This window comes from Lepus europaeus, chromosome 7 (genome assembly GCF_033115175.1).
Source record: "Lepus europaeus isolate LE1 chromosome 7, mLepTim1.pri, whole genome shotgun sequence".
In the NCBI taxonomy this organism is placed as follows: Eukaryota; Metazoa; Chordata; class Mammalia; order Lagomorpha; family Leporidae; genus Lepus; species Lepus europaeus.
The window spans coordinates 130,137,361-130,156,123 of NC_084833.1; the positions used below are offsets into that span (position 1 = coordinate 130,137,361).

At 39.2% G+C, this 18,763-nt stretch overlaps 1 pseudogene; it reads left to right on the forward strand.

Moving 5' to 3' along the window:
- The first annotated feature begins 2,579 nt into the window (after positions 1-2,579).
- LOC133764035 (nuclear receptor subfamily 2 group C member 2-like) lies at positions 2,580-10,375 on the forward strand (annotated as a pseudogene).
- Positions 10,376-18,763: the final 8,388 nt, after the last annotated feature.

Genomic DNA, 18,763 nt, shown 5'->3' on the forward strand with positions numbered 1-18,763 from the left:
TAAGTCAGTCCCAAAAAGATAAATACCAAATGGACTCCCTGATCTGTGGCAACTAACAGAGCACCTAAAAGGTAATCTATAGAAATGAAATTGATACTTTGAGATGTAATGACTTTGAGCAGCCCTTGTCTCGACTGCTGAACAGATTTTTTTTTTCATACTATTTGTTGAACTCTTACTGTAGGGTGAATCTTTTGTGTTTAAAGTTAGTATAAAATAGATTTTACATAAATCTTGGCAAAAAATAAGAATGGGAATAGGAGGAGGAAGAAGAAGGGTGGGGGTGCATGTGGGAAGGAGGGCAGGATGGGAAGGATCACTATGTTCTTAAATTTGTATTGATGAAATGCATGAAGGTTGTAAATCTTAAATAAAAGGTTTCTAGGTAAAAAAAGAAAAACTGAGGAAGTTGCCAGCATTATGACGTAGCAGATAAACCACCTGCCTACAGTGCTGGCATCCCCTGTGGGCACCAGTTTGAGTCCCGGCTTCTCCACTTCTGAACTGGCTTTCTGCTATGGCCTAGGAAAGCAGTAGAAGATGGCCCAAGTGCTTGGGCCCCTGCACCTGCTTGGGAGATCCGGGAGAAACTCCTGGCTCCTGGTTTCAGATTAGTCCAGCTCTGGCCATTCCATTATGTGGGGAGTGAACCAGTGGATGGAAGGCTTCCCTTGCTCTTTCTCTCTCTCTATCTCTCTGTAACTCTCCTTTCAAACAAATAAATCTTTTAAAAAACTGAAGAAAAATTCTGCATACTAAGGGAAAAAATTTAAAGAGAAAGAAATGGGAGAAAATATTGGCAAATGATAGTATGATTAAGGGAATAATACAAAGAACATACATATCCCAAAAGCAAATACTGTAATAAATTTGGACAAAGGATTTGATCAGTTTTTCCAATCCATATGTGCAAGCAGCCATATAAAAAATGGCTCAGCACTGCTCATAAAGGCCACAATATCTATTACCTCACATATGCTAAAATAGGTATTATCAAAAAGTTATATATATATATATATATATATATATATATATAAACTGTCAAATGTTGAACCAGATGTGGAGAAAAGGAAACACATAAATTATGGGAATATTTGGGGCTGGTTCCAGAGTGCACTAGGTTAATCCTCTGCCTGAAGTGCTGGCATCCCATATGGGCACTGGTTCTAATCCTGGTTGCTCCTCTTCCAGTCAACCTCTCTGCTGTGGCCTGGGAAAGCAGTAGAAGATGTCCCAAGTGCTTGGGCCCCTGCACCCACGTGGGAGACCAGGAAGAAGCACCTGGCTCCTGGCTTCAGATCAGCACAGCTCTGGCTGTAGTGGCCATTTGGAGAGTGACCCAATGGAAAGAAGATTTTTCTGTCTCTATCTCTTACTGTCTGTAACTTTACCTGTCAAATAAATAAATAAAATCTTTTAAAAAAATGTGGGAATGTTATTTGGTACATCCATGATGGAAATCAGTATGCAGGTGCCTCAAACAAAATTAAAATTGGAACAATTGACAAAAGCAACCTCATTACAGGATGTGTATTAAAAGAAAATAAAATCAATTAGCATTTTTTCCACAAGAAAAAGATGTGGAAATAACTACATTGTCTGCCAACAGCTGAATAGAGAAAATGTAATGCACACACTCAGTGGAATCCCATTCAACCCTGAAAAGGAAATTCTGACATTTTTCACAACTTGGATCCAAAAGTATCAATGTGGACATTACAATATTTGAAATACCAGAGAGAAAGATAAATACCACATACTCTCACTTATATGTGGGATATAATGAAGTCGAATTTAAACACAGAAGTGAATGGTGGTTACCAGGGGTCTGAGAATGGAGGAAATGGGAAGATGTTACTTAACAACACACATTTACTCTTATTAGATAAATTAATTCCTTGAGATCTAATATATGCACAGTAAAGAGATGAATACAGTGTTAGATACTCACAACTTATTAAGATCTTAAGTACTCTTTTTAAGACTATGTAAGTTGATGGATATGTTAGTTGAATTGTCCTAATCTTTTCATGATGTATATGCACAGTGGACTCCAAAAGGTTTGTGAAAAATGGTTTAAAAAATAATCTGAATTTTCCATAAACTTTTGAAATTCTAATCATGTATCAAAATATCAGGTTGCACACCTTCAATAAACACAAATTTTGTCAATTATACTCAGTTAATCTTGAAAAATTACCCTGCTAAAATATAAATTAAAAATAATTTAGGAATCTAAGTAATACCTTCTATCTTCGGGATTGGAAAGGTTATCATGGAACAGACATCTTTTACAACACTCATAAATGTGACCAAAGTTTCTATTTTGAAAATTGAAACACAGATGACAGACTGTTAGGTGAATGTGTACGTGATAAAATGACATTCAAGTATCAAACCACAGTGTCGCCCTGCCCCGCTAAAACCTGGACCAAAAGCCTTGAGCCACACAGCTTTGATTTTAACTTGCCTAGTCTATAACACTGATATCAGACTCCCAGAGAGAGCTATGCTGAGAGGTCAGAGTTTGCGAACTGAGACCCTGCCTCTGACATAATCAGAATAAGGGCAGCTCTAGGATGAAAAGAGGAGCCGAGGACCCCATAGAGGACAGCCGCTCGCCTGCACGCACCCTCCCACCCCCAGCACGGCTTCTCCCAAAGGACCACTCATCCCCACTGCACAATCCGGGAAGATGGGCAACTGCTGCCACCCAGCTGCCCAGAGATGGCTCCCGGGCTGACAGTCTCTGTGAGGAAGGGACAGGAAGCCCGGAGTCCCAGGTGCCAGTCCAGGCCTACACCGCGGACCAGCGGGGGGTGAAGGAAGTGAGGTGCTAGCGGTTACATGAGGCCCAGGGACGACCTCTGGGAGCCCTGGGAGTCCTGCCAGGCAGAACATCAACTTCTGCCAACTCTGCTTCCCCTCCCCGCACTCCCTGTCCCGCACACTCCCCTCTGCCAGGCGTCCTGCGTGAAGGAAGATCAGAAAACAGAACGGATGCTCCTTACCTTCTCAGGTCCCCATCCGTGAAAACGCCTCCCTGGACCTCTCTCCACCGCAAAACCGGAAGACTACTATGACGTCAAGATCCCGCGTGATTATGTGTTGTTTACGCAAGCGCCCCTGATTGGACAGTTTGGGTAGCCGAGGGCACGCACTACGTCATAAAGAACGGAGCCAATCAGCACCTCCACAGCGCAGACGCGCATCTTCAGGGATCACAGGGAGAAAAGTAGGGGCTGGTCCTGGGCTAGTCCTGACACTGAGTCCTCACATCACCTGCCAACAGAGGAGGGGTTTTCACCTCCTGGTCCTGCCGCCTGCTGGCCCCTCCTGCCTCCCTGGTCCCTGTTCCTGAGAGGATCCTGGCTGGGGGTCGCAGCAGCCTCCTTCATTCAGGTCAGTTAACATTTAGTGGCTGCTCATTGACATCCGAGCCTTTCCTTTTCATGATATATATGGGGCACATTTTTTTCTTTTGAGTAGTGTTTTTTTTTATTATTTTAAGAATAATTAAAGATATCAAATACTTTCGTCATTTTTTTCCATTTATCTTGCAGACTTTTTTCTAGTCTGCCTATTGCCCTTTAATATTTTCTATTCTTGCTGTACTTAATCTAGTGGATTTCATATATTTAATGTTTTATTTATATATTGATCTTTCTAGTACTTTTATTTATCCCTTATATTTAATTTTAGATTTCATGGTTCATCTCTGTATATAAACAACATCCAATATATTCACATATTGTTACTTAGAAGTTGATCTTTGCACCTTATAGTTTCTTCTTACTGTCTTATTTTTCTTACTACTCCTGCACTAGAAAGTTGAAGAGAGATAGAGCAGGTATCATTGTCCAGGTTTACTCCCAGGAGGGGGAAAATATCCAGTGATCCTGTATTATTAGTTGCATTGTTTTGGTAAGTTCCCTTCAGTCTTGATCAGGGTAATGCAGTCACTGGCTTTTATTTTTCAGTGTTCTGCTAGCAGTTTTATTTTTTCTACTAGATGCTGAGCCTTATTAAATGTTTTACAACATGCAATCCAAATGATCATGTGGTTTTTATTCTTGTAATTTTTTGTCTTCCTAGATGACTGAGAACATTAACCACTGTTTCAATTTTTATTATATCTTGCTTGCTATTGATATGCTTTCTTATGTGGTTTCATTTATTACATTATTACTTTGCTTAGGATACCTCTAGCTCAGTTTATGAAATGGATGCTTTTAAAAAACTTAATATTTTATTTCATGTCCTGGTCCACTTGCTTCATCATCAATGTAATGCTAGTTTTCCAAAGGAAATTTAAAAATGTTCTCTGCTTATTTCTACTGTGGCTAGATCTGGGAAATGTGGATCTGTTTTGTCTTCCTTAAAAGTTTGGAGGATTTTGTAAGTAGGGACCTGAAATTTTTATTGTGTGACTTTTTTTTTTTTTTGGTTGGTTGGGATTTTCAAAATGATTCAACTCACTGGATTTATATAGGAGTTTCCCTATTTTATGTTATACTTGTGTTTTGGAAATTTGATTTTCAAAATATGGTGAATTTTGATCTCTGTAGTCAAATTTTTACTTCTAAGAATTTCACACATTAACCCCAGTATCTTGGTGAAGGCTATGACATATAAAGAAGGATGATTCTGTATTAATTACTGAAATTGGTGATTTGTGCTACATTTCTCTCTGTTTTACTAATTGCCCTAATGGTTTGTTAACTTTATTAACATTTTTTCTTAAAAAAATCATTGGATCCTCATTTATGTGTGGTATTTTAATGGCATTTCATAGATGTCTCCTTTTACAATTTCTTACCTTTATTCAATACCTTCAGTTTTTTTCTTTTTGATTCTTGACAAGGAAGCTATAATGATTGCCTTTCATTGTTTTATTATAACAGTCATCAAGGGCTATAAATTATCTTTAAGCACTGGTTTATTTGTATCTTATTTATTCCTTCATGTGTTTCCAAGCCCTATATATGCAAGGCCTGTCTGGACAGTGCCGTGGCTCACTTGACTAGTCCTCTGCCTGTGGCACCGGTACCCCAGTTCTAGTCCCAGTTGGGGTACCAGATTCTGTCCCGGTTGTTCCAGCTCTCTGCTGTGGCCCGGGAAGGCAGTGGAAGATGGCCCAAGTGCTTGGGCCCTGCACATGCATGTGAGACCAGGAGAAGGCACCTGGCTCCTGGCTTTGAATCTCCACAGTGTGCCAGCTGTGGAGGCCATTTAGGGGGTGAGCCAATGGAAGGAAGAGCTTTCTCTCTGTCTCTCTTCTCTCACTGTCTAACTCTGCCTGTCAAAAAAGAAAAAAAAAAGGCCTGTCTGCTATATGTGTCTCAATTTTTGTTCCTGAAATCCATATATTTTAATTGATGAATTAGTGCTTCAACCATTAGAGACTCATTCTTTACACTTGTGCGCCCAGGTAATCACAACCCATCAACTACCCTTTCCATGTGGGCAAAAGGACTGTAGCCTCTCAAAATACATGACATCTGTATTGAGCTATGTCCCTCCTGCTTTTTTAGAGGAGCCAATAAATTTCCCAGAAATTTAAAGGTAGACATTTCCTTATGTACTACTGACTACCTCTGCATTGTCAGCTTATAAATCACTCTTTCATAACAAATGTAATTGCTCTGATTTTTAGTTTTTTGGAATTTTTGTTTTGGTTTCTTTTTTTACTTTATGGGGCTACCTGTTAAATTGCTAACTTGTATTGAAAATGAGATTCATATATCTGAATTTCCTATAATTCACTCCACATTCTGTAGTGAGCTGAATGTCAAAACTATACTCATAGAGCATATTTCAAGAAGGAAGTACAAAGTAAAACTTTGTATAAAAATTATTTATGTTTTTAAAGGGCTCTGGAGAAAAAATAAAAAGCTGTAATGTGACAGGTCCTAGCACAGGGGAAAATATTAGTTTAGCTATAATAGGTTGAAAGACATCACTAATTGGTAATATTTAATATTAAAGCATAATAATGGGGTAACTTTAAGGAAGCTAGGGCAAGAACCTTTAAGTTGATGAGACAAACAATAAAGTTAAAGATCTTAATTAGGCAAAGGAAAATGTGGGTATATAATCAAAAGATAGAAGATGATTGAGCTGGAACATGAAGACAATATGAAACATGGTGGCTATGGTTAATAACAATGCATTGTATTCTCCAAAATAGTTGAAAAAATAGATTTAAAGGACTACTACCTCTTAAAAATGTGTGAGATGATATGTGTATTAATTCACTGTGTTTGGCCATTCCACAATGTGTACATCTTGCAAAACAATGTAGACAATGATACTTCAAAAATTTCATGTAAAATGGAATTAAGAGATTACTTTTGTTGAAAAATACTTGAATCTATGTATAGATTTTTATAATACACATTTTCTATTAGTTTTTACAGATCCCTTATATACATAGATTTCAAATTTTCTTCTAAGAAATAAATTTAGCTTTGAGTTCTATCCCCTCAAACTTTTTGAAATACCCATTGTACATAATCAAAGAATATATAGTGTATATATTTAGATTTTTAATTGAAATGCAATTTTATTTTTTTCAAATGAGTAAATAATTAATAAAAACAAAATGAGAATCTACTGGTGTATTTTAAGCATGGTAATCTTTTTTGTCTCTGATGTTTTCTTGAGATCACATATTTTGTTGAGAGTGGGCAGTAGGGTAAGATCCCATTAGGAGAATAATTTTCTTGAGTGCACCATCAGGAATTAACCTAATCCTATTCTGATGGAGATTTGAATGTTGGTCTCCATTTTTGTCCCATTTATTTGTTGACTTATTGCTGTTACAAGTAAAACTGTGAGGAACATTCTGTGCAGATGTTGGTGTTTTTTTGTTTGTTTCCTTAGAATAAACTCCTAGAAATGAAATGACTAGCTCAAAGAGCACAGGCCCTCTAATCTTTCATCACACAAGACTTCCTATTCTTGGGAGTCATGGTGACTGACCTGTGGCTATTTGAGAAAAGGTCAAGTAGTAGTTGCTGTTATGCAAACATTGACCCTGCCTTCCTGTGCTTTAACTAGGAATCATAGCTTGAGAATTACTAATAGTCCCAGCTGGTAAGGGAAGCTTTTCTTTTCAGTAGAATGTTACTACAATAATGTAAAAGTCAATTTAGAATTACAAAAGAAGTATTTTGTGAAGCCTAAAGATAGGACTAGGAAAGAATTGGGAACTTGGTTAAATGGTTGTTGGGAGTGGAAATTTATGATATCCAAGTAACCTCATACACTTGGTAACAAGGGGGAAAAACACAATGATACAACATAAATAGCAGTTTGTCATCATTTTATCAGTTGAAAAGTTTCTATGTGTCTTTTGAGTAAGGCAGTCAGACTTAGAAAGGTGGAACATTTAGTTGAATTTTTTAATTTCAGTTAAACAACATTAATATTAGTATAACTATGTTCCACACAATATTAGGGTATCCTGGATTTTATCTAGCAGACTGCCCCTGTAGCAACACAATACTGCACATACACACTGCCTTCCACTCAAACATATTTACCTAGAACATATAAATATTTAGCTTTAAAACTCTTCCTCTTTGAAAAATATTTGATAGATAAAATAAAATACTCAAGTATAATCTAACAGAATCCAGAATAATAGGTAAGACTGAGGTGGGATTGGGTACAGCTGACCATTGTCTCCAACAATTCAGTTAAATAGAAACCTGCGAGGCCAGTGCTGTGGCTCACTAGGCTAATCCTCCACATTGCGGCGCCGGCACACCGGGTTCTAGTCCTGGTTGGGGCACCGGATTCTGTCCCAGTTGCCCCTCTTCCAGGCTAGCTCTCTGCTATGGCCCCAGAGTGCAGTGGAGGATGGCTCAAGTGCTTGGGCCCTGCCCCCCATGGGAGACCAGGAGAAGCACCTGGCTCCTGCCTTGGGATCAGCGTGATGCGCCAGCTGCAGCGCGCCAGCCATGGCGGCCATTGGAGGGTGAACCAATGGCAAAGGAAGGCCTTTCTCATCATCTCTCTCACTGTCCACTCTGCCTGCCTGTAAAAAAAAAAAAAAAAAAAAAAAAAAAAACAAAAACAAAACAAAAAAAAAACTGCATTGTGGCATAGTGGGTAAAGCTAACACCAGCAATGCCTGCACCAATACAGTGACAGTTTGTGTCCTGGTGGCTTCACATCTGATCTAGATCCTTGTTAATGGCCTGGGAAAAGCAGCAGAAAATGGCCTGATGCTTGATTTGCCAACACCCATGTGGGAAACCTGAGAGAAGCTCCTGGCTGGTCTGGCCTACCTTGGACATTGTAGAGAGTGGTAGCTCTGACCTCCAGCTAAACAAATAAATCTAAAAAAAAATCAGTGAAATGTTAATGGGAATGTTGACCTTGTCTGTTCCCAGGACATGCAATGAGGGAAATTGAAGTAAGCATTGCTTATTAAATGGGATAGAAATTCATTGCTAAATAACAATAAATACCATTAATTCATGAAATTAGGTAACTATGCTACACAAAGATTGTTCTAATGTTGAAAAAAGTCATAGTATATTTGCATAATGAAATCTGGGATATTAGTCTTTAGAGAATTCATGGAATATATGTATTATAGAAAAACTATACATGGGGAGGCTGGCACTGTCTAACTCTGCCTCTGGATCCCCCAAAGAGCACCTCATTCTTACTGGTCCAGATGGAGCAGGAACTGGGATGATGATCCTGGCTTTCCTGGAGACATCCAGCATGAAGCAGCTCATATTCAATACCTGAGACAATCTCGTTTTTGGCAGGATCCAGGTCATCATGGATTCTGCTTCTGTGGAGCAATTGCTGGGAAAGATGGGCCTATAGCAGCTCCAGGTGGTGGAGTAATGCATGGTCTGTGGTGACAAAGCCTCTGGCCATCACTATGTGGCTGTCAGTTGTGAAGGTTTCTTTAAAAGGACTATGCAGAAAATTTGCCAGAGCAACCAAGACTTTGTCACCAACAAACATCAATGCAATCACTGTCTGTTTTGCTGGCTGAAAAAAATTTTTGGATATGGGTGTGAAAATGGAATATGTGCAGTGTGAACAGAAGCCCATTGATATTCAGTTGGAGGAACAAATGTGCTACTTCACCTGAGAAAATCTATCCAGAAGGACCTGAGAAGTCCTCCAATGGCTTCAAAACATTTGTGGCAGACAAAGATGGAGCAAAGGATGCTTGTGAACATCTAGCAGCCTTTGATACATCAGGATGGCACAGTTCTCTTAGCCATGACTCCAAGGCAGAAACAAGCCAGGGAGCTCTGGACACATTGGAAAACATAGTGACCTCCCTTGCCAAGTGAATTCTTGAACAATGTTGACACTTCAGAAAACCAACTAGAGGACCAGTCTGCAAGTGAGATTACATGGGCCTTAGATACTTTATCTAAAGCATTTAATACCACAGACAACTCCTGGCCTCCAAGCCTGGTCAAAGACATAGACACCAGTGCAAAGGGAAGCATCCATGTCACCAGCAGAGACCAGTCAACACCCATCAATGAGGTTGAAGGCCCTCTCCTTTCAAACACATCCCTTACATTTAAGCTGACAATGCCCAGACCAATGTTGACATCCCAGCGGAAAAAACGGGCCATCAAAGAAGGAGGTACCTTTCTCTGAAGGGAGGAGAGAACTTCCACTTTGACTACGGCCTTGTCTAAATAAGATTGGAGTTGGCGAACTCAAGAGGCTTCCATAGCCTTGCCAGCTCATAACAAGAGCCTAGGGTGATTACTAACACCATAAATAAGAGTGTCAATTGTTAAATCAACAACAGGAGTCACTGTGCACTTACTCCCCATGTAGGATCTCTGTCCTTAATGTGTTGTACTATTAATGGTATAACTAGTACTCAAACAGTACTTTACACTTTGTGTTTCTGTGTGGGTGCAAACTGTTGAAATCTTTACTTAGTATATACTAAGTTGATCTTCTGTATATAAAGTTAATTGAAAATGAATCTTGATGTGAATGGGATGGGAGAGGTAGTGGGAGATGGGATGCTTGCGGGTAGGAGGGAGGTTATGGGGGAAAAAAGCTTCTATAATCCAAAAGTTGTATTTTGGAAATTTATATTTATTAAATAAGTTAAAAAAAGGGAATATCTCAATGTGCACTACATCTACAAGTGTATTTCCCTCCGGTTCTTACTCTCCATGCAATGGGCCAGTTCACTACAAGCCTTTCAGACTCTTGGTCAGCACTGTAACACAGCCTAGAGTGGGGCTGCTGGAATGATCTCTTCACTCTGGGCCTGGTCCAGTATACCCAGGACACGAGTCTCTCCTGTTGCGTGTTTTCTCAAGCAGCACACCAAGGAGTCTCAGAGAATGTAGAGAAATGATCAAAGGCTCAGAGTGACAACTCTAGGACTGTCTTCTTGAGATCAGCCACTTTATTTTTCAAGCAAGTTATATAGAGCCTAGTACCTGAGGTTTTACAGGGAGGCTTTGTTTTCCACAGAACTGCAACATACATCAGTAAGAACTTAAGTTGTGGGAGAGGAAACAGATGGAGACATCCACAATAGTAAGACAGGAGGATGCTGTGTGCTTCTCACACAGCCAACTTCCCTATTGTTCCGTGCAGCATTCTGTGGAACTAGGACAGAGTTCACTGTGTTTAGTGCCCTTGTCATTTCTTCAAGGGTCTATAGGCATGTGCAGACACGGAGCCTCAAACTTGTCAACACTGTGGCTATCTTGTTCCCAAACATTCCCTCCACTCTTTTTATTTTGTAACTAATACACAGTGAACATTTGGGATTTATGAACATTAGAGTAGTCAACAAATTATTTTAAGAAAGATACTTAGAATAATGATAGTAGCACCCCACAAAGTAAGATTTTTCAGACTTATTTGGTGTAAGCCATTATTAAAATTATTAACCAGATTTATGAACATTAGTAGCATCTACATGAATTTTAGCCAATTCATAAATATGTTTTGTTGAATTTACAACCCCTTGCATTTTTTGAACACTCTGTCATCCAGACATGTACTCATTAATCGTAGGCAGATTATACACTGAGTTATTCCATCATGCTGTAGTGAATGCCTAAGAAACACTTAATACAATGATTTGTTACATATGTGTGGCTTTTTCGCCTGCCATAGCAGAGGCCATTAAGGCATTATAATAAGTATCTATTGTTACATGGCATATATTAATTTTAAAAATCCAGAAAACGTGTAACATCCATTTGCCAAACAGCATTGCCTTTTAATTCTCTAGGGTAGACAGACATTTGTGGACCTAATGGCAAAATGGAGAGCATTGTTTGCAAGATGAGATAATAATTTTTGATTGCTGAGTAGGGAGATATGGGAACTGTGCTTTAGCATGGTTGCAGATAGATGTAGCAACTGATGGTTGAGTTTTTCTTGCTCTAAATATTGGATATTTATCCCAGTAAGTTTTTTTGTAGCCTCATTTAGTCTGCTAGTAGTCCAGGAAGTCCAAAGTGGACTCTGATATGGGAGATGTAAAAAAGGTTTGTTATGTGATTGAATTACATTTTGTAGAGAGGGAGATGTAAAAATAGTTTCAAGTGTTGTATTTTTGGCTTAATATAGGAAGTTTCTAAGTATTGTAAAACTTTAGACACATGCATAGTCAATAAGACATTGACCACTTGGGAAGTCATTTGTAAGTTGTGCTGATCCCTGAACATTATGCCAAGTTTTATGCACAAAAAATATTTTATGTAATTTATAACAAGTCATTATGGCTGTTCCTGTATAAGTACCATCTGTACTTAGGATATTGGCCTGAGGAATTGGTGTCTACTCAGTATTTGAGACATAACATGGGTCATGCAGGTAAGGAGAGTGAGCAGCTTCCAAGATGGGTAGTGGGAATCTATTTTTTCCCAGAAAATGTTGTATAGTAGCTTGCCATATGGGATCATTTTCATGTATATTTTCTACTTCTTGTTTATTTAAAGGTAGTAGTAGGGTGTGGGACTCTACCCCAGCAATAGCTCACACTGTTTTCTGCTTGCCTTAATAAGAGTCATAAGCATAGCAAAATAAGGTGTGATGAAGTTAGGAGGTACATGAGAGAGATGGGTAGACTCTGTGACTGCTTCTGGACTTTGGCTTATTATTCCCAAAGGTGTTTTTTTGGTAGGGGCTACAAGTAATTGTATTTCATTTGTTGGATTGTATCTATAGTTCCATTTTATCCAAAATTTTATTCATTAATTGAAATGCTCCCTGATCCTCAGGAGTGACCATTCTTACCAAATTAAGGTGGACTCCAATAATTGAAACAAAAGACTCATTTGAAGAGTAGTAGTGGACAAATATGGTCTACACCAATTAATATGCCCTAGGACCTTTTGCAGCTCATTTAACTTTGAAGTTTTCTTTAACTCTAAATGTGGTTTTATAGATCTTATGGATGTGTCAGTAATTATTGTTCCCAAATCTTTTATAGGTTGCTACCTTTGTACTTTTCCTGATGCTATGTACAGTCCCTGTTTAGACAGCTTGCCCTGTAGGTCATAAAATGCTTTGTCTAAATAATCCTTACCTGGATGTCCTAGTAATATATCATCCATATAACAGATGGTGAAAACTGGGGGATATCTGCAAAAGAAAGGTTGCATAGCCTTATCTACATAATACTGGCATATAGTAGGACTATTTTTCATTCCATGGGGGAGTACTGCCTACTGATATTGGGGTGAGGAGATACAATTATTTAACTGTTGCACTGGCAATGTGAATCACTCTTTATCTTTAGGATGGAGAGGAATAGAGAAAAAGTGATTTTTTAAGTCCAAAATAATGATATGGTAATGAGCAGGAATAGCAGAAAGGGATGGTGTCATCCCAAAATGGAATCTCTGCATACTTGGCAGGAGCATGAATCAAGTTCACCCCAAGGCAACTGGAAGACCATAAAAGGGTATGTAGCCTTGTGTCCTAGTGCAGGAATCCAGTGACCATGACCCCTTCCCTCACTGTGATTGCAGACAGCTGTTGTAATTGATGCTCTCTTTCAAGCATTAATTGGTGCAGGATCAATTACAACCATTTCAGAAAATGACACAGGCCTTTCCACCATATTTTATCTGACCCAAACACTGTACCCATGTGGCCTCCAGATAAAAACCTTCAAGTCAATGTTCCTGTCCTCTCCTTTGTGGTGGAGGCTTTCTATTTAGTTGGTGTCTAACAATTTGCTTCCTGTAACAACTGATGTTCATTATAGGTAATTTATCAAAAGATAAAAAGTATGATTTAAAAGTTCATGATTATTGTCCTCAGCCATAAAACGTGCTAATGTCCTAATACCTCTTTGTCACTTTTTCTTACACATATAAGCATGTGTGTCAGCAAGTTTAGTTACACATTCACTGTTGATAAGATTAACCTACTTGTACAACTTTCATACCATGCTTCTGTCATTTAAATCTCATCTGGGTATTTGAGAAAGAAAGTCTCTGAAGGTTCACAGCCACCTAAAACCCCTCCAGATTAAGAAGTGGTTTATAGCTTCATCCTTTAACAAGGAAGTTAATGAGTGTGTGCATCTTAGAATGGGTTCTTCAGAGGGGAATTCTTCATCATGCCAAGGACACATTTCTTGTTAAAGTGGCAATGGTGCCTTCTCAAACTGCTGTCTGGCAGGCAGGCCATGTGCATTCTTGAGCATGCTGAACAGCACTGGTTCTCACCTCAGTTGGGAAGATGAGAGCGGCCATGGTTTCCTTAGAGCTTTCTTTGTGCCCATCACTGCACCAAGTTTTTCCTGTGTGTCCTGTGTGTTTTTATGAATGTTTAGTGACCCACTGACATTACATTGATCCTCATTTCACTGCTTAGAAACAGAGAAAGTTAAGCAACTTGCCCCAAGGCCCTGGGGCTAGAGAGTGGAGAGAAACAATGAAGTTGGTGCCCAGAGAGTGTGGCACACCTGTTTTATTCTCACATACCCCAGCCCCTCCCTGCCCAGTCCTATCACATCCCAAATGCTTTATGGTCACTTTCTCTGATGGGGAAATAAACTGATTTCTCAGACAATGAACAGAGATTGGCTCTCAGGCCACTGTGGTCCTTTCCCTCCAGTGCTCTATGTCTCTGTCCACGGCCACCTTGCATTCATGTGTTTTACATTTTGCCTGCCCTGTAAAAATTACCCTCATCCTGCAGTTAGCTATCAAAGACCCGCGGCTGCCTCTCAGGCCCTCAGGTTCCAGAGCACTCTTCATCCAGTGCTTCCTAGGCATGAGAGTTTTTTGGCTAGAAATAGATTCAAGATCTGAGGCACACTGCTTAATATCTCTGTGCCTCACTTTGTTCTGCCATAAAATATGACTGGCAAGAACAAACATGCCACCCATTTTAGGACTTTTACACTGAGATACACATGTAATGCGCTTAACACAGGTGTTGGAGTTTGAGAAAGGAATGATTACTCATGCAGTTACCTCACAGTCTGAAATATTCAGGTAATTTTGCAGACAATAGGCATAGGGGAGGGGAGGTATTTTGATCACCTTACTGATGTCCAGAGTTTGCAAGACTGGCAGCCCCTGTGATAGGGTTCTTATGGACAACTGTGCTCTGTGCATTGTAGGTCCATCAGAAAATAATCATTTATTAAATGAATAACTAAACAAATGGAAAGTGAATCTACTTTTTGCAACTAAAAATGTAGCATGTTTTCTATGATCCCATTTTTCTCCATTCCCTAATTGTATTCCCATCATGCTCAGAATTGTTTAGTTTTTCAGACACAAGAGGTCCTACTAATGAGATATCATTCTACTTATGTTTCCATCTCCTACGACTTTATCCTGCTACAACCACACTTTCTTTTCTATTATTTGAATGTGCTAAGATGATTCTTCATTGTCAAGAGCACATTCTATTAACTTGGTTGAATATGGATTTGAATCACAGATCTGCTGATCCTCAGCTTTGTGATGCTGGACAATTATTTACCCTGTGTAACTCTCAGTTATAACTACCTCATAGGTGATAGTGCCATACCTCATAGGCAATAACTGCTCAGATATATGCTCAGTTGTATAACTCTCAGCTATAATTACCTCATAGATGCCTAACACTTATAGTAACAGGTACATAGGTGGTAAGTGCATGAGACAGCACACTCAAGGAGTTAAAGAAGTTTCAGTGAATGTCAATTCTTCAACACAATATGGATTGGATTAGGGATGCAGATTTCAATTTCTGAATTATTTGAGGGAAATAAGAGTCACCCATAAGGCTGGCTAAGCTCTCTTGTTGGAAAAATATGGAACAAGGATATTGAGGGAAAAAGTCTGAATTGTGTGTTGTATGCATATCAAGGGAGGGAGGCAGAAGATTAAGAAACTACCAGTAGAAAGAATCCATAGTGAGTAGGGAGCAGACTGGTACAGTGGATCAGGACCCAGGAGTAAGTGGCATGTGGGGTGGACTGTGGCTGCAAAATACACAGCTCAGAGAAATAGTAAGATGGACACAGAGTACGAGGACCCTGGATTCTCATTACAGTTGCTTATTTTGCACATAACTATTTTGGGTCATGTTTCTTTGCAGTGGGTAGAAATTCACACCATTCCTAAATTCATGTCCATAAAGAAACTCAGAAGGTGACTTTATTTGGAAATAGCATTTGTGCAGATGTAATTAAGATAAGGATCAAAATGAGATCGCACTAGATTAAAATGGTCCCTAATCCCAATGAGAGTGTGTTTATAAGAGACAGAAAAGCATATTGAAACATAGAGAGAGGCCACATACAAATGGAGGCAGATATTGGCGTGACATTTCCACAAGTCAAAGAATGCTGACAGCTATCTGAAGCCAGGGCAGGTGAAGCAGAATCTTCTTGTTAGGGTCTTCTGAGAGCCCTGTGCACCTGTTGATTTCATGATTTTGCTGTTTTAAGGCATCGAGTGTTTAGTCAGTTGCCACAGCAACTTTTAGGAAACTAACAAAATGCCTTGGGGAATTGAATGAAATCTAAGTATCCTGTCTCCAGATGAAGATCTGTGCGCGCACACACACACACACACACGCAGACATGCACAGTTTTGCTTTGGATTTCATGAATTTTATGAAGCATAATGATTTCATGGATGTTATAAAGCATATTCCTGGATCACAGTGTTAGCACTCTTCCTTTATATACTGAAATGGTCTAGTCATTCAATGGATCCAGCCGTTACCAAGTTTCAGAACAGAGATTGTGGATGAAACATAAAGATGAATGGGAACTAAGAGAGTTCTGAGAAAAGAATCCATATGCAATCACTGTTAACATTTTTACAAGACACTCCATTACTTTTTTCAGGAAGAAGTTACATGGAAAAGAAAATTAATAAGATAGCTTCTAATGTATACAAGGTAGGATTTTTAATAAAATTAAAAGGAGCAATTATTTTCATTTCTGTAGTTTCTCATCAACAATGATGGTGCAGGGAAGAGAAGGAACACAAGATGTGAATACTGTGTAGTTCCAACCCACAGAGACTAGAGAACTAGATGGGGAGATGAGGGAGGGATACTAAATGTTCAGTACTTAAGGTGAGGTAAGCTGCTAATGAAGTCAGTGGCAATGGTTTAGCAACCCTGGTAAGAGGCAATAAGAGTAATGTTAACCTTAGGTACATGGAAAAGGCACACCCTACTGATTAGCATCTGCTATAGAACTCATTGTTGGAGATTCATCCTCAAAGTTATGTGTTGGTGGTTTGTATGTTTCCTGTAGGCTCAAACAGATGGGCCTTTTTTATTTTTTATTGTTTCAATTTTTTTGGTTTCAAACAGGAGTACATTTATTTTTCTTTGAGAAATAGCTATAACATTTTTATTCTGATTTAAAAACAGATATATATATATATATATATATATATATGGTAGAAATTTTACTTTGTTTTTTCCTGAAAATCATTGAAATATCAATTATCTAAGAACTTTTGGATGCATGATTTTTATATCACAATAACCTTATATTTTAGAGTATTTCTCAGTAAATCCTGACCATATAGATTTCATTTTAATAACTAATAGACTTCAAAATATAAAAATATTTCCTTGTCATGACTCTGTAAGACTATTTAATTCATGTGGGAAATCTGTTTAGATTTACTTTCTTTTTTTTTCTGGCTTAAAATATTTATTTTTTTTTTCAGAGGCAAATGCTTTAATATTTATATGTTCCTATGTCCCCCCCTTACCATACATTGTTTAGTATATTTGTTTTTTTTTAACTTTTATTTAATGAATATAAATTTCCAGTATACAGCTTATGGATTACAATGGCTTCCCCTTCCCATAATTTCCCTCCCACCCGCAACCCTCCCCTCTCCCGCTCCCTCTCCCCTTCCATTCACATTAAGATTCATTTTCAATTCTCTTTATATACAGAAGATCAATTTAGTATACATTAAGTAAAGATTTCAACAGTTTGCACCCACATAGACACACAAAGTGAAACATACTGTTTGAGTACTAGCTATAGCATTAAATCACAATGTACAGTACATTAAGGACAGAGATCCCACATCAGGAGCAAGCGCACAGTGGCTCCTGTTGTTGACCCAACAAATTGACACTCTAGTTTATGGCACCAGTAACCACCCTAGGCTGTCGTCATGAGTTGCCAAGGCTATGGAAGCCTTCCAAGTTCCCCGACTCTGATCATATTTAGACAAGGTCATAAAAGACAGGGTGAGGATAGTAACCAATGATCCTAAGAGTGGCATTTACCAGGTCTGAACAATTATATAGCATTAAGTGGGGAAGAGGACCATCAGTACACACAGGTTGGGAGTAGAGCCATTGGTGGTAGAGTAGAGGTTATGATTACAAAGGAATGAGGCCCAAGTGCACTAGACAGGGTCTAGAACAAAGGACAGAGTCATTATTAGAGGAGCTAAGAAAGGTGCTGTCTAAGCTACAATTAAGTTTTCTGATTGAGAGGCAAATAGAACCTGATAGAAGGGGCTTGATAAGAATCTGGTGGGCTTTAGGCCTTGTAAGTTAAGAGGCCCAGACCTATCTATCTCTTCACATGGGGTATATCCTAAGGGAGGTGTGAACCTCCTAGGGGAAGGCACTCTGTTGACTTTCATTACTTGGCTGGCCTGGGAGGAGAGCTGGCCAGGTAAAGGCAGGTGGCATCTCTAACAAGAAATTTACAGTTCTGCCTGCAATGTTGCTGACCCTACTTGACCATCCCCTCAGCTGCAGTGGTCACTTTGGAAGTTGGGCTGAGTGAAGGGCTTTTCAGCTTGGAGCCAATAAGATCTGTGGCTCTGACCTGGGCATCCTTCGACTCCAGGGCAGGTCCATTTCCAGTGACCCAACTCTTGGCAGAGCTGCCAGGGCTCTTCACAAGCTGACTTCTGCTGAAGCCCAGACTTACCACATTGAAAGCCACTGCAGTGGACTGGCCTGTTGGGTCTCCTTGAGGGCAGATCACCGTACAGATCAGCCATTAATAGGCCTGCCACCCATTGCTTTTGATGCCTAGCTTTCTTTTCCTCCTGGTTTGTGTTAAAGCAGACCAGAGGATGCAAGTCAAGGGAGTGCCCATGTCCCATCTCTAATCTTCGGTGGCCTGAACTACAAGTCTATAGTCACAGGCATGTTCTGTAGTAGTTTTTCTAAGGTAGACAATGCCCATGAGGAAAATTATATCCTCACTTTAAAACTTTCTTTCCCTTTGGTCTGAAAGGGAGGTTTTTTTTTTTTTCTACTTACTGTA